This window comes from Martes martes (assembly GCF_963455335.1).
Source record: "Martes martes genome assembly, chromosome: 14".
Taxonomy (NCBI): domain Eukaryota; kingdom Metazoa; phylum Chordata; class Mammalia; order Carnivora; family Mustelidae; genus Martes; species Martes martes.
Genome location: NC_137902.1, coordinates 76076248 through 76094865, shown reverse-complemented (window position 1 = coordinate 76094865; position 18618 = coordinate 76076248).

The window sequence follows — 18618 nt, the reverse complement described above, 5'->3', positions numbered from 1 at the left end:
GAGAAGGGAGTTGAGGGAAATTGGAAGGGGAGGTGAACCATGAGAGACTATGGACTCTGAAAAACAACCTGAGGGTTTTGAAGGGGCGGGGTGGGAGGGTGGGGGAACCAGGTGGTGGGTATTAGGGAGGGCACAGATTGCATGGAGCACTGGGTGTGGTGAAAAAACAATGAATACTGTTACGCTGAAAATAAATAAAAAATTAAAAAAAAAAAAAAAAGAAATGCAAGGTTGGAGGTGGGGAGGGAGATTGCAATGTGCACAGATCAGCCTGGGTACATATTTGATTTACTGACCTGTGGTCTTTTCTGACCTTATCAAGGGTTGTTTGGGATTCCTGGATGGCTCAGTCAGTTAAGCTCCTGACACTTGATTTCAGATCAGGTCATGATCTCAGGGTCCTGAGATGGAGCCCTGCATGGGGCTCTATGCTGGGCGTGGAGCCTGCTTGGAATTCTCTCTCTCCCTCCCCTGAAATAAATAAATAAATAAATAAATAAATAAATAAATAAAGAATTAAAAAGTGTTGCTCAGCGGAGTGATCCTCTAGCAGAAAAGATCAAAGATTGATAATAATAGTATCTTCTTCATGTCATTGTTATGAGGATTACAAGATTTTTGAAAGTTCAAGTTGCCTAGTTCTTGGAGTATAATAAACTCACAATAAATAAGCTCACAAAAATACAGTTCTTTTTATCAAACTAAAGACTTTGTGGATCTTTTCCACAATGGAAGCTAGATACCATCACCACGATGATGTTCTTGTCATTTTTATTATTCCGATGTCACCAGGGTGTTTGTGCTTTTAAAGGGTGGGATTGTGCCTTGGATGTGTTTCTCTGAAAGTCGTATAATCACTGAGTAATAATGTGCAACATTTAAAGTAAAGGGTATGAAAATCTGTCTAAACAAGCTAAGCTGATTAGGCTAACTTGCTGAGAATAAAAAATACAAAAAAGAAGCCACAGATTTGAAAAAAAAAAACAGTATGTATGTTATTTTATACATATGCTGATGATAGAAAATTTGGACAATATTCGCAGGAAGAAAGAATGATGTTTTTTCCTCAGATAATGGGATTGTATAATAAACAGTTTTTTAAACTAGAGTCCCTTCTGTGTGGTTTACCTTTCAGGATATGCAAAAAGAAGTCGATGATTTATTTTCTGAATTACAATGTGATATACAATATTGAGCCTAAAACATAGATTTTTCTCTTTTCTTAGTTTGAGAACTAACTCACTAGAGATTGTTCAAGTATACAGAAAATAGGAAAAGCTGTTTGCATTATGTATAGATTATTGATATATGGTAATAGGCACAGATAACATTTGGTTGACATAAAATATAGGTAATTAGAAATTACTGCTGTCAATTCTATAAAAGTATCTTCTATTACCTCAATTTGAAGATCTTTTCAGCATTTATTTAATTTTGACAAGCTCTAGAGATGCCTGGGTGGCTCACTTAGTGAAGTGTCTGCCTTAGATTCAGGTCATGATCCCAGGGTCCTGGGATTGAGCCCCAAGGCAGTGGTCTACTTCTCCATCTGCCTCTGTCCCTCCCCCCACTAGTGTGCGCTCTCTCTCTCTCTCTCTCTTTCTCCATCTGAAATAAACGAATAAAATCTTAAAAAAAGAAAAAAATTTAGAGACGCCTTAGTTGAAGACAAAAAGCAAACACATTTTTAAGTATCAATCAAATCCTAAATATCCATTAGTAAGACAAATTTAAGTTTATAACCAGAGTCATTTTTTTTAAAGATTTTATTTATTTATTTGACAGACAGAGATCACAAACAGGCAGAGGCAGGCAGAGAGAGAGGGGGAAACAGGGTCTCCGCTGAGCAGAGAGCACGACTCGGGGCTCGATCCCAGGACCTGGGATCATGATCTGAGCCGAAGGCAGAGGCCCACTGAGCCACCCAGGCGCCCCATAACTAAGAGCCTTAAAGGAAGTAAAAACTATTAGGAAAAAAAATTATTAGGAAAAAATTTTTAAATTAAAACTGCTGGATAATCCATAAATTGTTTATGAATTAACTCAACATGAAATTCAATGGACAAATATAATTTTATCTTCAATATTAAATTATTCCAAAAAGAGATTCTTTCTTCATAAAATTACTTGCATCTTCCAAAAGCATTTCCATTAAAATTAACTGTAAAAAACAAGAAACGCTAATAATAGTCTTGAATTTCAAACGTGACGGTTGCCTCTTGTCAAATGCTCATGGCCAGGTAACGAAGGACTTCTGGGTTTTTTAAGGTCATTGCCTTGTGCACTGAATAGTCACACTGGAGAAACAGTGTCAAGGTTCTATGTGTTATGCTAGTGTTGCTCAGAAGTGTGGGATTGCTGATAATATTTTCTTGTAGAAGTAAATCTAGCATTGTCCTTTGAGACCCAAACCCAGGAACGTGGGCAGTCATCTATAAAGAAATAAGAGCAGCAAGCTGGAAAAGGGGCTTGAACCAATTTCTGTTCTTCCCACACTTTAAGGCAATGGGAATCAAGAGTTCATTAAAAATGAAAAATCTCAGCAGACATTCTGATAATAGTTCTGGCTGCAACTTTTATTTTACTAGTGGGAAACACAAACGAATTTGCCCAACATAGTTAAAAAATCAAGTTCCTCTTGTCTCTATCCTCTGATTTCATTATCACATTTTTCTTCTCTAGCTGAAAAGATCCTGCATCCTCTCTTGCCATTCTGATGTTCAAGCAACATTTTGTATTTAAAATGTTATTAACAGATTGTTATAAAAACAACCCCAGGCCATTATATATATATATACACACATTTATATATATTTCACCAACTAAAAATGATGGATGAAAAGGTCACCATCCAACCACAAGAAACTTTATAAAAATGTTAAGTATTAGTATTCTGAGTTTTATTAGACAGCCACTGACAAATGTTTAATATAGTCGAAAGTCGAATGTTATGTATATGTATACAATAAAAACTGTCATTAACTGTACGTTGTATTGAGACCAATGGAGAAGTCTCACTACAGTTGCACAACTTCTTGCTTGATTGCTTAGACAAATTTTAAAAATGGCAGGTAACAGCTGCTGGAGCTACTGAACTTAACTCTACATTTATGACCCTTTTTTTCTACTTCTTCTTCTTCTTCTTCCGCATATAATAATGTGGATAGAATTGCAACCTGCAGCGTTAGACACCCATTACAACTACTTTGAACATGCTACGTGTTATTTTTTAGCAAGGAGACACGATATTTTAAAAGGTTCAGCTAAAACACTGAAGTGTGATCACCAAAATTCTTTCTGTCTGAACACCATTATCGCTCGATAGTTCAGCTGGTGAAAGACATCTAAATCCTTGAACGTGAGCTTGTTGTTTGGTTTGTTAATGGACTGGTTGAAAAGAATGCTAGCACAAAATCGACTAGGATAAGACTAGAAAATGCTCGGGAGTGCAGAGGAATGTGAAAACATGGTAAGAGGGTAGCAGAGGGGGAATACATTAATAAAGAATGTCACACTCTCTGCAAGATGGCAGACTGGGGTTTGCATCCCAGTTAAGGCCAATGAGCTGTGGGAAACATTGGAGCTCCAACAGAATAACACACAGGCGCAAAGACAAAAGTTGGGACATCACTTGTACCTGACTTTTAGAAGCTAGATCCATAAAAAGGGCCTGGAGTAATCTCTTGGTAAGTATAGTTTATAACACAATAAGGAAAATGTTAATAAAGTTGGTTAGGAAAGGGCACTATCATTTGATTACACTCAATTAAGGGCAAGGGAATACAATTTCTGCTTTTATAGTCCTACTCAGTTTTTGGCTTTATTTATATTTTATACTTAATTACACAATTACTATGAGTTCATTATAGTACAAAAATCATGTAATACAATCACCGAGGAATAAATTTTGTTTATATGCCACCCGTTTTCTTTATTTATTAAGATACATAATTGGGAACCTGGATATATACAATTAGGTAATTTCTTGTCGTTTCATAACAAGTTAATTTCTTTCTATATCAATAAATAAAACACATATACAGAAATTATTATCCTTATTCTCATTTATGTTTTTGATTACTTTCAAATTGGATGTCACCATATAATTAAGAATCATTTACACCCTAATTTTTTTTTATTTTGTGTGTACTTTATTTCTATGTGTAAGACCTCTTGAAGGAAGGCATCAATTTCTGTTTAAGATGCAGATGTTTTCATTTTTTTTTAAATTTTTGACATGTATTTGAATTTGTATGAATTAGAAAGTTTCACTTACTGGAGTTTAATCTATATACCTTTACTGTTTTGTCTTTGAGTTTATGCTTCAAAATCCTTCCCCACCACACTGACATTTCCCTTAAGTATGGCTACGGTTTCTCTCTTTGCATTTAAATATTTGGTCTATACAATATTTATTTGAGTGAATGATGTGAGAGAAATTGAACTATTAAATGATTTAGTTTATTCTTCCAAGTTGATAAAAGCAATAATATAATCTGGCATATTGATTAGAGATGCTCCTTTATTACAGATCAGAGCTTTACATTTAGAAAATCTGTTTTACACCTCTCTACTTGAAATTTATTTGGCACCCACTTATTTTACTCTTTCTATTAATGTGACTTGATATCTGGGAGGTAATTTTTTTTTAATTTTCAAAAATTTTCCTGGCTATTCTGTCTTTATTTTTCCACACCAATATGAGAATTATTTTTTAAAGAAAAGGAAAATCTTGCTAGTTTGATCCAAATTTCATCAAATCCCAGGTGAGTTAAATTGTTTTGCATATATTGAATTACCATATTCCTCAGCAAAACTTGGTAATTGTTTCTGTAGAAATTCTAAACAATTCCTTGTTTTGCTATTTCTATATATTTTATAATTTTGTTGAGATCTTTTTCTCTTTTGTAACTGATTGCAGTTAGACTTAATGTTTTATTAATATCTGGTGGCCTATTTAGTTTTTATTGTTGGAAGCAGTTGATGTTTCTTTATGGAAATCACTTAAAATTATTCTTTTCACATGTGGAGCAAAGTTATGTATGTAGGGCAGGATGACATTAATATAAGTATAGGTATGAATTAAGGTTTTTCAATTTTATATATAGTTATAAATCAATATAAAAATCTTAACCATTTAGATTCTATGATTGATATATGAAAGATAAGTCTTTTAATAGTTTCTATTTTTAAAGTACTTTACAATTCTGCTTGATTTTATAAAAAAATCCTTAATTTGGCAAATCATCGAGGGATGGCTGAATTAAAGAGCAGCAATATTAAAAAATTCTTTATTTTTGTAGTAGCCAGCACTTGTAAGTGATACATGAGTTATATTTGACTTTATTTATTGCATTGTTTTGTTCTTTTCATTATTTTGCTTCCATTACTTTATAATTTTTCTATGATATTAACTATGACTGCTAGTGTTAACTTTCTTCTGTTTTCCAGAGGGTGCTTACAGGTGTTTTGGTTTCTATTAATAATTATATTTCACATTTTCATAGGTATTTATTATCTGAAGCTATGTACACTTTAGAATCAAATATAAACAAGTTATACCCTGGTGAATTAGATAAACATCAAATCCTTCTTTAGTCTGTGTTGTGTTCATACCACCTGTTACTTCCTTTTTAAATGTTTTGTTTGTAAATTACTATTCCGTACAATTTTACATTATATAAAACTTCTATCGAGAAAAATTTTACGTTTGCCTTCTTTTAGCAGTGACACCTATAACAGTCATGTCATCTTATTTCTCTTTAAAATGATATAATCCACATAGACCACCTTTCTAAGCCTTGCCTTTCTTGTTCTTACCTATAATTGATAAATCTTCATTTCCTTTTTTGTAGGCTTAAAAACTATGCTATGCATTAGAACTTTCTGTAGCTTTTATACACAGAAAAATATAATTAAAATTCTCTAAATTTTAATGTTTTTTAAACTTCGTTAATGTAGTTCCATTGATTTTAAGAAACTGATTCATAGAAACCTGAAGCTATCACTTTTTCCTTAGGTTTATGTGAAGTATAATGTTTCATTAGTGCTCTACTCTCCTTCCATTCCTCCCATCTTTTAGAATATTTCTTCAATATTTTTCTTTTTAAGAGAGTAAAAGAGAGCACACACATGTGGCACGGAGAGGCAGGGAGAGAGGGAATCTTAGGCAGGCTCCCCGCCCAGCATAGCAAGGAGCCTGATGTGGGGCTCGATCTCACCCCCCTGAGATCACGACCTGAGCTGAAATCAAGAGTCCCTCGCTTAACTGACTAAGCCCCCCTGGCGCTCTGAGGATATTTTAATAGTACACTCTTTTGTAAAAGTCTGTCTTCCTAAAAGACAGTGTCCCTGGGTATAGGATTCTTTTTTTTTTTTTTTTTTTTTTTTTTTTTTTTTTAAAGATTTTATTTATTTATTTATTTGACAGAGAGAGAGAGAGAGATCACAAGTAGGCAGAGAGAGAGAGAGGAGGAGAAGCAGGCTCCCCGCCAAGCAGAGAGCCTGATGCGGGGCTCGATCCCAGGACCCTGAGATCATGACCTGAGCTGAAGGCAGAGGCTTAACCCACTGAGCCACCCAGGCGCCCTGGGTATAGGATTCTAATTCAAAGTTATCATTCCACTGTCTCTTGGCTGTGTCATTATTGCTAAGAAACAAATCATCACTCTAACTGCCCTTCTTTCTGGTGACTTTTAAGATCTTCTCTTTAATTAGAGAATCTTCTGTATTTCAGTGTTATGTCTGTGGATACAGATTTCTGTTTGTTATTCCTGTTTGGGAATCACAGGGTTTCTGAAAATGAAGGACCTGCGCCTTCCATCAATGTGGGGAACAATATCAGTCGTTTTATATTTTGAAAATCTCATCTCTTCTGTTCTTTATGTCATCTTCTTTGGGCTGTTGTACATCTTTTATATATGAAAAAAATTGGACCTTGTATCAAAATGCTTCTTGCTCTCTTCTCTATTCCAATTTTCCTTTCCTTCACATTTCCCAGCACCTCTTTGTCACTTATCTTAGATTTTCTAGTTTTCAGTTGTCTTATCCAGTTCACTCTCTTCCCAACAGTGCTCCCCACTGATTGACTTTTTTTTTTTTTTAGATTATTCATTTATTTTAGAGAGACAAAGTGCCTGAGCGGGAAAAGGGGCAGAGGGAGAGCGGAAATAGACTCCCCACTGAGTGGGGAGCCTGATGTATGACTCATCTCTGGACTAGAGATCGTGACCTGAGCTGAAACCCAGAGTCCGACGATTAACCAGCTGAGCCACCCAGGCACCCCTTATTGATTTTTGAAAATCAATTTTTAGTTTTTAATTTCTTAAAAGTCTATTTGTTTTTAATTAAACAAGCTTGGTCACATTAAGAGATGTTTATTTTTTATCATAATTTATTTTTTATGGTTTATTTTAACAAAAAAGAATCACCATTATATTCATTATATATAAATTTCCTTATCTGCATTGTACACTTTGTTGGTTTTGTTGATGACCATTCTTTCCCTTATATATTAAAAAGTTTTCAATTATAAGTTTCTGTTTCTTGCCAGTTTATTTAGAAGATTTTTGAGGTGTGTTTTTTTTTTTTTTTTTTTTTTTTTTTTTTTTTTTTTTTTTTTAAAGATTTTATTTATTTATTTGAGAGAGAGAGAGAGCATGAGAGAGAGAGAGAGCATGAGAGGAGAGAGGTCAGTGGGAGAAGCAGACTCCCTGCCAAGCTGGGAGCCCGATGTGGGACTCGATCCTGGGACTCCAGGATCATGACCTGAGCCGAAGGCAGTCGCTTAACCAACTGAGCCACCCAGGTGCCCTTGAGGTGTGTTTTTAAAATGCATCCCTCAAAGAAGATTTTAGTTTTCTTTTGTTAATTTCCTAAAAGCACTTACCAGATGGGAAGAATGAGAATATATATTTTAGCTTGGGTTTTTTGTGGCCACACAGGTAATATGATTGCCCTAAATGCAAGTAAGACTAGGCTTCTGTTTAGAAGTTTCCAAGGGAAAATTTTTCCCACTCTATTTAGAGCCAAGATTAAGATAACTATAGATCCCACCATTGTCCTTTGTAGAGTTCTTTCTTTTTTTTTTTCCCATCTAGTCAGCTCACAGGGAATGTCAACTTTCAGTTGTTCCAGAATTACTGAATGGATTTCCCATTTGCCCTTCTGTTCTCTGATTTTTTAGTCTAGTAATCCCTAGATTCTCTCTCTTTTTTTTTTTAAGATTTTATTTATTTATTTGAAAGAGTGAAAGAGTACACAGAGGGAGAGCAAGAGGGAGAAGTAGACTCCTCGCTGAGCAGGGAGCCCGATGTGGGGCTCAAGCCCAGGACCCTGGGATCATGACCCAAGCCAAAGGCAGCCATTTAGCAAACTGAGCCACCAAGATGTCCCTAGTAATACCTAGATCCTGTGTCAACAGAAATAAGCAATATGTCCCAGGCAAGCAATAGCTCCAAGACTTTCTCGCACCAATGAATTTGTCACTTCTGAAGAATTTCCTTTCTTCCACATCAACTCAGTCATGTATTTAGGAAAATGTATTTTCATACCTCAACCAGCATTTCTAGCTGTGTACCCAGAAAAGAAGATTCTCTAATCATTTCATCCACAGTATTTGAAAAACAGTAAATCAATTTAGTTCTTTACACCCAAAAGTATTCATATATTTCTCTTCTTATGTTTTTCCTGATTATTTACTTTGCATGTTCTTGGGGATTATCAAGGTAGAATCTCACTTAATTGCATTCAACATTAATCGATAGGGATAAAGTTTAGATACACATCTTAAAAATAAATAACAGTGGTTTTAACAGGCTTAAAAAAAGACAGAGTTTATCTCTGTCATGTAATATGGGTGTTCTAATACAGGTATAATTCCTTAAATATCACTGGACACCTAGGATTCTCCACGCTAGATTTCTGCCACATAGTTCCGGGTGACTGTGCTAACTCCAGCTATCACATTGGCATTGAACCCAACAGAAAGACGTAACATGGAGACACTGCCTCTCTTAAGACTTGTCAGAAGTGGGACGCCTGGGTGGCTCAGTGGGTTAAAGCCTCTGCCTTCAGCTCAGGTCATGATTTCAGGGTCCTGGGATTGAGCCCCGCATCGGGCTCTCTCCTCAGCGGGAGGCCTGCTTCCTCCTCTCTGCCTACTTGTGATCTCTGTCTGTCAAATGAATTTAAAAAAAAAAAAAATCTTAAAAAAAAAAAAAGACTTGTCAGAAGTTATACATACCACCTCTACTTCTGTGCCGCTGACCGTGACCAGAACACTATCACATTGCAACATTTATCTTCAAGATAACTTGGAAAATACCAGCTTTATACTAGATAGTTACGTGCCCAATTTATATTCTAAATTCCTGTTAGTGAAAAAAGATAAAAAGAAACTGGGGAAGAACACTTGACCTCTCATACAATACATCCATCCATAAGCACCAATCCTTGCACAGGGACCACACTGATTTTCACCCCCAAAGAGGCAATTCCCAAGTTGTCAGTTACCACAGCTTCTTCTAAGAATAGGATACCTAGGGGTGTTGGTTTCTTTCCCTCAAGCCAAGATATGACCTCCTATGGCCTGATTATTTATAAATGGTGAGTATAAACCCTGAGAGTAGTCACAATTAAAATTTCCAAATAATAAACAACTAGCATGTCAATAGCAATCACCAAACCTTCCTTAATAACACCAAGAATGATTTCCTTTACTCGCTGTACAGTACATTCTTAAGCTTGTTCAGCTGCCAACACCTGATTCTGTTTCGAGGGCGGGGGCTCCTTTTCATCTGCAGCACCAGCCTCTGTCTTTGGGAGACTATTCTTTGTCCATTATCCTCCAGGGACCCATCTGAAGATGTCCATCCTAGAGCATCAGAGTTTCTGTGACCTGAAGATTTGGGACCCCCCCCCCAAACTAATTATCTTAAAGGATGAGTTTTCACTACTCTTTATAGGTGAGGCACATGACTTTTCACTCACTTCAGTTATTTTCAAAGCTTGTTGATTTGTTTGCTTGGTCCAAGGTACAAGAAACCACAGCCAAGCATGTTTGTTTAGACATAGCTTTTAAGCCTAAAGGCCAATCTTACAACTACTAGATCCTGAAGTCTTACCCCATTTTTCTTTCCTCAAAGAAGCTAGATCATGTATTTCTAAAACAACAGCTTTGGGTAGAAAGACAATACACTCACTTGGTCTTTACCTCTAGGAGGCTTGCATAATGGGAAGAGAACTCTTAACCAAGGAAGACAGTGCCTTCTGCAAGGCTGTACCTACAGAGCCACCACTGGGAAGAAGGAAGGAGTGAAGGAGAATATTTTCTGCCGTCTCTTCCCTGAAGGTCTCTAGTATTGTACCTCCCACTGCCACTTCATTACGTCAGATCGATCCCATCTCTATGACGTCATCCCCTTTTAACAGAGCCAGTAAAATTCATCCCATATGCCAAAAGAATACCTGAGAGCTCTATTACACTATACGTGGGGAGAAAAGCATTCCAAGAGCTCTCTCTGTTATCGTATGACTTTGTTTTTAGTTCAGTTAGGAGCTTGGATTACAAGACAACGCCTGAGTTCAAACCTGCATCTGTTACTTTCCTCTGGCAGGTTTGTTTCAAATGAGGATGATACTATTGCCTATGTCCTAGGGTTGTCACGTGAATAACATCAAATACAATTATGTTAGCAGAGTGTCTGGCATGTAAGTACAGAGCCCTATAAATATTACATATAATTATATGAAATTATAAGCTTATAATAACAATGATAATGATTATATTATTTGTCCTGCATCCCTTAGATTTACCCTCAGATTTACAGTGGAATGAAGCTGAAGACCACATTTCCAGTCAATTCTCTGTATCCTTATATATTTAATAACTACTATGTACTGGACCCAGCTCGAGGCGCTGATTGAAGCAGTGGATAAACAAAAATCCTCCTCCAGTGGAACTTAAAGCAGTCTCCAAGGAGCCTGATTCCCTGTAACATTCCAATGGGATGCATAATGTCCCAATCCACTGGATACATACAGCAAATGAAGAACTACAATTTCCCAAGATGCACTGCTCTCAGCATTTTTCCTGAAGACACATGCCTGCCTTTCCTCATGAGATTACACTCCCAGAATAAACCACCAGTTTACAGACGCTCCCCTTAGTTGTCTGAAGGCCGTCTTCTTTGCCTGGACTGAAAAACATTTCCCCAGGTAAGTGACACAGGTTGGAGTTCATCCTGTGTAATTAAGCCTGATAACATACGGGGAAGGAGATACTTAGTGTCCTCCTACCTGTTTCAGGTAGACTCCGTTTCATGAAGCAGATTCAAAGTACACTACGTGCTCGAGTCTTAGAAGATTATACTCACTCCAGATCTGTCTACCTTATAATTACTGTCAAAGCTTCCAAGATTCTGACTGTAGGTGTTCTGCCAGTCTTTACTTTCTGTACTTGGGAATTTTTTGTCTCTTGCCCCCTATGACTTCAGAAGAATTTTAATTAGAATTTTAGAGAGAATACATGCGGCGCTGCTAAGCGCGCACCATTCAAATCAGATACAGCCATCATTTTCAATCATTTCTTCAATTTCCTAAACATGTTATAATTTTCACTGTTAATTTGACTTGATTTTCTCCCTATAATATATTTAGCACTTTATTTTGCTTTTTAATATCATAAAGAATTCTAACCAGATTTATTTACACAACATCCTTAACATCTATATAATTTTAACATCTGGTTAAAATATTCTTTTCAGAACATAATTTTATGTTATGGTTCCTTAATATATCTACCACCTTATGTTTACATTATTAAATGCATTAAATCTATTACAAAAATTATACCTAACCACCCAAAAATATATTTCTTGGACTTCTTTTTTTTATATATATGTATTTTATTTTTATACATATATATGTATATAAAAATATATATACTTATATATATTTTGAAGTATTTTAAAATACTGTTTATTGATAGTATGGGTTTTTGGTGAGAAAAAAGGGATCCAGTATTTACCCGGGGCTGGAGCACATTTCCCAGCATCCTTGCAGACTGTGTTGTGTTGCGGACGCACAGCAAATGTGGCCCTGGAATTACCTCCCAAGAAAAGTCTTTCCCGTCATTCTCCATCCCTCTCTCCTCCCTGGCATCTGGAATAAACCTGGATCCCCAGATGACTCTGCTGAAACAAGAGCCTCTTCTCTCACCACTGCTGGAACTTCTCACAAACAAGACATAAACTTCTGTTATGGAAACCCATTCAGTTTTGTGATTTTTAAAAAAAAAATTTTTAACATTTTTTTTAAAGATTTTATTTATTTATTTCACAGACAGAGATCACAAGTAGGCAGAGAGGCAGGCAGGAAGCAGGCTCCCTGCCGAGCAGAGAGACTGATGCGGGGCTCGATCCCGGGACCGAGACCATGACCCGAGCCCAAGGCAGAGGCTTTAACTCACCGAGCCACCCAGGCGCCCCTGATTTTTTTTTTTTTAACAGCAGTAAACTTAATCTGACTGATTCAGAAACCAAGTACAGTGATCCCCTTTCTATATTAGCTCCTAAGAAAGGGTGAAGCAAGTCTTCAATGGTTGGGTGTATCGGCAGGAGGAAAAATTATTACAGTATTAATCTCTCCTCTTCATCTTATTCCATCCCCTTTGTGTATCCTCCTTTTTACTAGGATTTACTTGAGGATGAGCTTCCTCAGAGCTTTCAACTCATCGCAACAACTGTGGCCCCCAAATTAAGGAAAGGACCGAGGGCCCAGACTTTTGGGTTTGAGTCTTCTTTGTTTCTCATTTGGCTGATTCCCTAAAATATAACAAAATTGTCATGAATTTATCTTACTTCTCTCATTAGGTTGTTGAGGACAGCAAGAATATCATACTGGTGAAGGAACAATGCAATGACGTTTAGAACACCCTTCCTGGGGACTCAGGTACACTGCTTCTAATGGGGCTATACATACATAGGACTCTATAATATGCAGTGTTTATGGTTGTGTTTTTATTTTTATTTTCTGCTTTATAACCAAACTCCTTCCATTGCGATGACCAAAAATATACTGACATGGTAATAACTTAGGGATTTGCAAAGGTATATTCATATTTCTTTCATTACTTAAATAATAATACAAAGGACATAGCATTTCCAAGACTTACAACCGTCACTCAATTTATAGGTGATCTCTTGTCTGTGTCTGTTCTCAAAATCTCCCCCAAAAGACTCATCTCCCTTGTAAAGGAAGTTGTGGCTGCCCAAAACTCTTCAGTCAAAAAGGAAAAAATCAGAATTTTGTTATGAATAATATTTAGGTCCTGATCTCTTTACTGAAAGGGACATTCTAGCCACAAAAGGGTAATAAGATTCCAAGCAATATCCAAAATCATCATCATGAGAAAATGAAAGTTTTGAGACCTACAGAATATTGCATGTGATAAAAATCCCAACCTTTTCAGCATAATACAACCTCCTTACAAAACTGCCAGAGGGTAAAACAAAACAAAACAGAACAAAAACCCTTACTGTGGACGGCTGAGGCTGAACCAGACAGGCATTCTTCAACCTTAATTATGTATGTCCCCAATAATCTCTCTATCTGAAATTACATATAGATAGATAGAAAGAAAGATACATATATACCTAATATATAAATATATATAATATATAAATATTATATATACATATAGATAGAAAGATAGATACATATATATATTAACATATTATATTTATTTTGTTGTTGTTGTTGTTGTTGTTCTTGTTCATGAAATTAGAATGTGCATTAAGGATTTTAACTCCACAACAGTAGTCAATAGCGGCCACTAGCAATTCATATCCTATATGAATGTTTCTCCAGCTCCAAGAGCTAGAGCTTAACCTTGTTAATGCACATAAAACAGCTTAAATAAAGGTAGATATTCCTGCAGCAATTGTTCTTGGCACATCAATGAATTGAGGGGTTCTAATGTTGATCAAAATGCATTACCCATAACTAATTGAGCATTTTTAAAAACTCAATTAATTTTAAATTACCATTGTTGGCCTATAAAGTACGAGACTTAATAGGAGATCTTTAGTTGTGCTTATGCTCTCAATGGAATGGAATTGTTTATAACACATGTTGTGGTACACAGCAAAAGCAGCACTGAAAAGTCCATAGAGAATATACTGGAAGATTGCCATGAAAAGCAAACAGTATTTTTACCTTCATGCATTAAGATAAGATTTTACCTTCATGCTGGAGATACTGAAAATACTAGAAAATGCTATCTAAATACAGAAGGTAATTCAAACATAAACAACGTGGCCCCAGTCTTGGGGAAAAAGCAAAACAAAACTAAAAAAACACCTTGGCTAATATCAGAAAGTCTGTCCATTTTCCTGGCCAAGACAGCCACTTGATTGCGCCTGCAGAAGGTACATGAGCTAGATTTTATTGGTAGATGTAAGATTGCTGCAATCCTGAATAATCATTCCATACCTTGGACATTTCATACAAACTGAGGAATTTCATCTCTGTAGTTGAGGATGTAGCTGGTTCACGCCTCACCAGCTGTACTAATAGTCTACGCAAAGCCATGAAGAAAGGATACAGTTCTGAGCCAGATCCAAAGGACATCAGAGCTCCTCAGGATAGAATTATTATGTTGCTTATTCACAATTTTATTAATATGTGCTTACGATTATCTTAGAATCTTTGAATATTTTGAAAACCTCAAATCCAAAAAGACCATTGCAGTAACCATGGCAGAGAAACTACTAGACTGTATTTTTTAAAGACTTAATACATACAAGTACTCACTTTGTTAGAATGATCATAAAGGAATTTTGTAAAACATGAGCATTTGATCAAAAATTTTATTACCTCCATCTTCTATATTTTTAGGAGAAGTAGAGCACACAAATAATACTATGAACTCAAATAAGCCAAGCTCACAGAAAATCTTGAATAATATTCCTTTGGCCAGGACTTTTGACCTTCATGTTAACGACCATTATACATTTGTGGTTTCCGGATTTCACACACTAAACTCTACGAAATAACAACGGGAAGAATTATTATGTTCTAACAATAGCAGTAGTCATCACTGATTCTGCCTCGACTCTTGAAAATCTGGCTATGTATTTTTTAAAGGCTAAGTCAATATAATTCTTATTATCTCCAGATATAAATTTCCTTTCTTTAACACCTATCTTCAGAACATACCTGTGTATGTCTTGAAAATTAAGTCTTCTAAAAGATATACTACAGAAAGTCTTCTTTGAAAATGCCCTAGAAAAGATACTGACAAGTCATCCTGACAAACGTTTGGGTAGCTAAATTACAAGGCGAATCCTGGAACTGATTCACTATAGTATAAAATGACGGCCAAAGCACAAACTTAAACACATATATTAATAGAAGAGAACTGAATGCCAAGAAATAAACCCCTGATTATATGGTCAATTAATCTTCAACAAAGAAGGCAAGAATACAATGGGAAAAAAAGACAGTCTTTTCAACAAACGGTGTTGGGAAAACTGGACACCTACATGCAAAAGAATGAAACTGGACCACTTTTTTACACCATATGCAAAAATAAACTAACAATGGATTAAGAATGTGAGACCAGAGTCCCAAAATATCCCTAAAAGTCCTAGAAGAGAGCACAGGCAAAGTCTCTGACATCATTCATAAGAATATCTTTCTTGTTTGTATCTCCTGAGGCAAGTGAAAGAAAAAGCAAAAAATAAACTATTAGGACTGCATCAGTATAAAAATCTTCTGCACGGCAACAGAAAGACCAACAAAACAAAAAGACAACCTACCGAATATCAGAAGATATTTGTAAAAGACATATCTGATAAAGGGTTAGTATCCAAAATACATGAAGAACTTACATAATTCAACACATGAAAAATGAATAAAACAATTAAAAAATGGACAGAAGACATGAATAGACATTTCTCCAAAGAACACATAGAGATGGCCAACAGACACATGAAAAGATGCTCAACATCATTCATCATCAGGGAAATGCAAATCAAAACCACAGTGAGATACTACTTTACACCTATCAGAATGACTAATATCAAAAACACAAGAAACAACAAGTGTTGGCAAGGATGTGGAGAAGAAGTAAGCTTTACACGCTTTTTTGTACGAAGGCAAACTGGTACAACCACTCTGGAAGACGTTGTTCAGGTTCCCCTAAAAAATTAAAAATAGAACTACCTAATGATCCAGTAATTTCACTACTGGGTATTTACCCAAAGAATATAAAAACACTAGTTCATATATACCCCTATGTTTATGGCAGCATTCTTTTTTTTTTTTTAAGATTTTATTTATTTATTCGGCAGAGAGGGAGAGAGAGCATAGCCAGGGGAGCAGCAAGCAGAGAGAGAGGAAGAAGCAGGCTGCCCACTGAGCAAGGAGCCCGATGTGGGACTCGATCCCAAGACCCTGGTATCATGAGTCCAACTAAAGGCAGACGCTTAGCCGACTGAGCCACTCAGGTGCCCATACTGTAAGCATTCGTTACAATGGCCAAATTATGGAAGCAGCCCAAGTGTCCGTTGCCTGATGAATGGATACATATACATATACATATACATGTATATAATGGAACATATATAATAAAATACATATAACTTATAAACTATATATTATATATAATTAATTATATATGTGCTATATATATTATACACACACATATAATGGAATATTATCCAGACATAAAAAGGAATGAAATCTTCTCATTTGCAACAACATAGATGGACTCAGAGAGTATAATGCTAAGTGAAACAAGCCAGTCAGGGAAAGATAAATACTATATGATTTCACTCATATGTGGAATTTAAGAAACAAAACAAAGCAAAGGGGGAAAAAAAAAAAGACAAACCAAAAAACAGACTCTTAACTATAGAGAACAAATAGATGGTCACCGGAGGGGAGGGGGGCTGGGGAGCGGGGAGATAGGTGAAGGCGATTAAGGGCACACATTTTGATGAGCACTAAGTAATATGTGGAATTGCTGAATCATTATATCATACACCTGAAATCAATATAGTACTGTATGTTAACTACAGGGAATTAAAATTCCAAAAATAAATAAAAAATCAACATACACAAAAAATTGAAGGCCAAAGAAATTGTGTCAAAGATAACCCTCAGATTTTTAACCCAAGCAATTAGTGGGATGAAGTCGTCTTTAAACAGTATGGAAAAAGTAAAGATAAAGTAGGATTAGTGCAGTTTAAAAGTAGAAAAATTATCTAGTGTTCACTACTGAGCCTGTTACATTAGAATAGATTTTAGACATCCAAGTCCAGATGCTGAGTTAAACATATGAGTCTGCAGTTCAGAAAAAATTTTAGGGTAGACGTATAATTTGGGAGTTGTCATTATTTTTCCGTAGGGTTTTTCTATCTTTAATTAATTTATCTGTGTATCTATTATCTGTCATCTCTATCTGCTGTGAACTGAATGTTTGTGTGCCCCCAGGATTCATATGTTGAAACGTAATCCTCAACAAGATGATATTTGGAGATGGGGCTCTGGGACGTACTTAGATCACAAGAGTAGAGCCTCATGATGGAATTAGTGCTCTTTTTTTTTTTTTAAAGATTTTATTTATTTATCTGAGAGAGAGAGCACGTGCACGGGGGAGAGGGAGAGGGAGAAGCAGACTCCCCACTGAGCAGAGCGCCTGACATGGGGGTTGATCCCAGGACCCTGAAATCATGACCTGAGCCAAAGACGGATGCTTAACCAACTGAGCCATCCGGGTACCCCAATTAGTGCTCTTGTAAGAAGAAACATGAGCAAGCTTCCTTCTTCTCCCTCTCTTCATCATGTGAAAAAAGCAAGATAGCCTCCATCTGTAAACCAGGTACAAAATAAGCCAGCACCTTGATCTTGGATTTCTCAGTCTTCAGAACTGTGAGAAATAAATTGCTGTTTGAGTCATCCAATTGATGCTATTTTTGTTATAGCCCCCCAAACAGACTAAGATATTGCCCATCTTTCAATCACCTATGCATTTAGATATCAAGATCTATTTCTTCAGCCAAAATCAACTCTCCTGAAACTTAATCTCAAGGAACCAGCCAAAGTAGGGATACCATTTTGCCAGAAATCATCTGCTAAGTCAAAGACTAGTTAAAACTGTAGTTGAGAACTCCTGAATTTTCCTTATTTTATTGTTATCTTCAGTTGTCAAGTACATAAAACTATGCACATATTTACACACATACATAAAAACACGCATGAAACAAAGTAACGGGAGTGAGAATAAGTAGAAAATTAAAAAGCTTAGCTTTCCTGTAACTAGAGAGAATCATGTATATGCTAATCCTAATTCTAAGTAACATAATGACCACTATCTGCCAAGCACAATTAGATAATAAGGCCTGTGAAAATGATCCACACAAGTAGTATGAGGTAATGAGGTTCAGGAGGACCCCAAATATTGACCAATGTGTCCTCATATTCTCAAGATTCCTCTCATCTAAATTGTAAGATGCTTTTCATTGCCCAGACTGTCTTAGGTACCACGTCTAAAGCACTTTACCCATCACAAGTTTCATTAAACTACAAACATACATATACAACATACATATA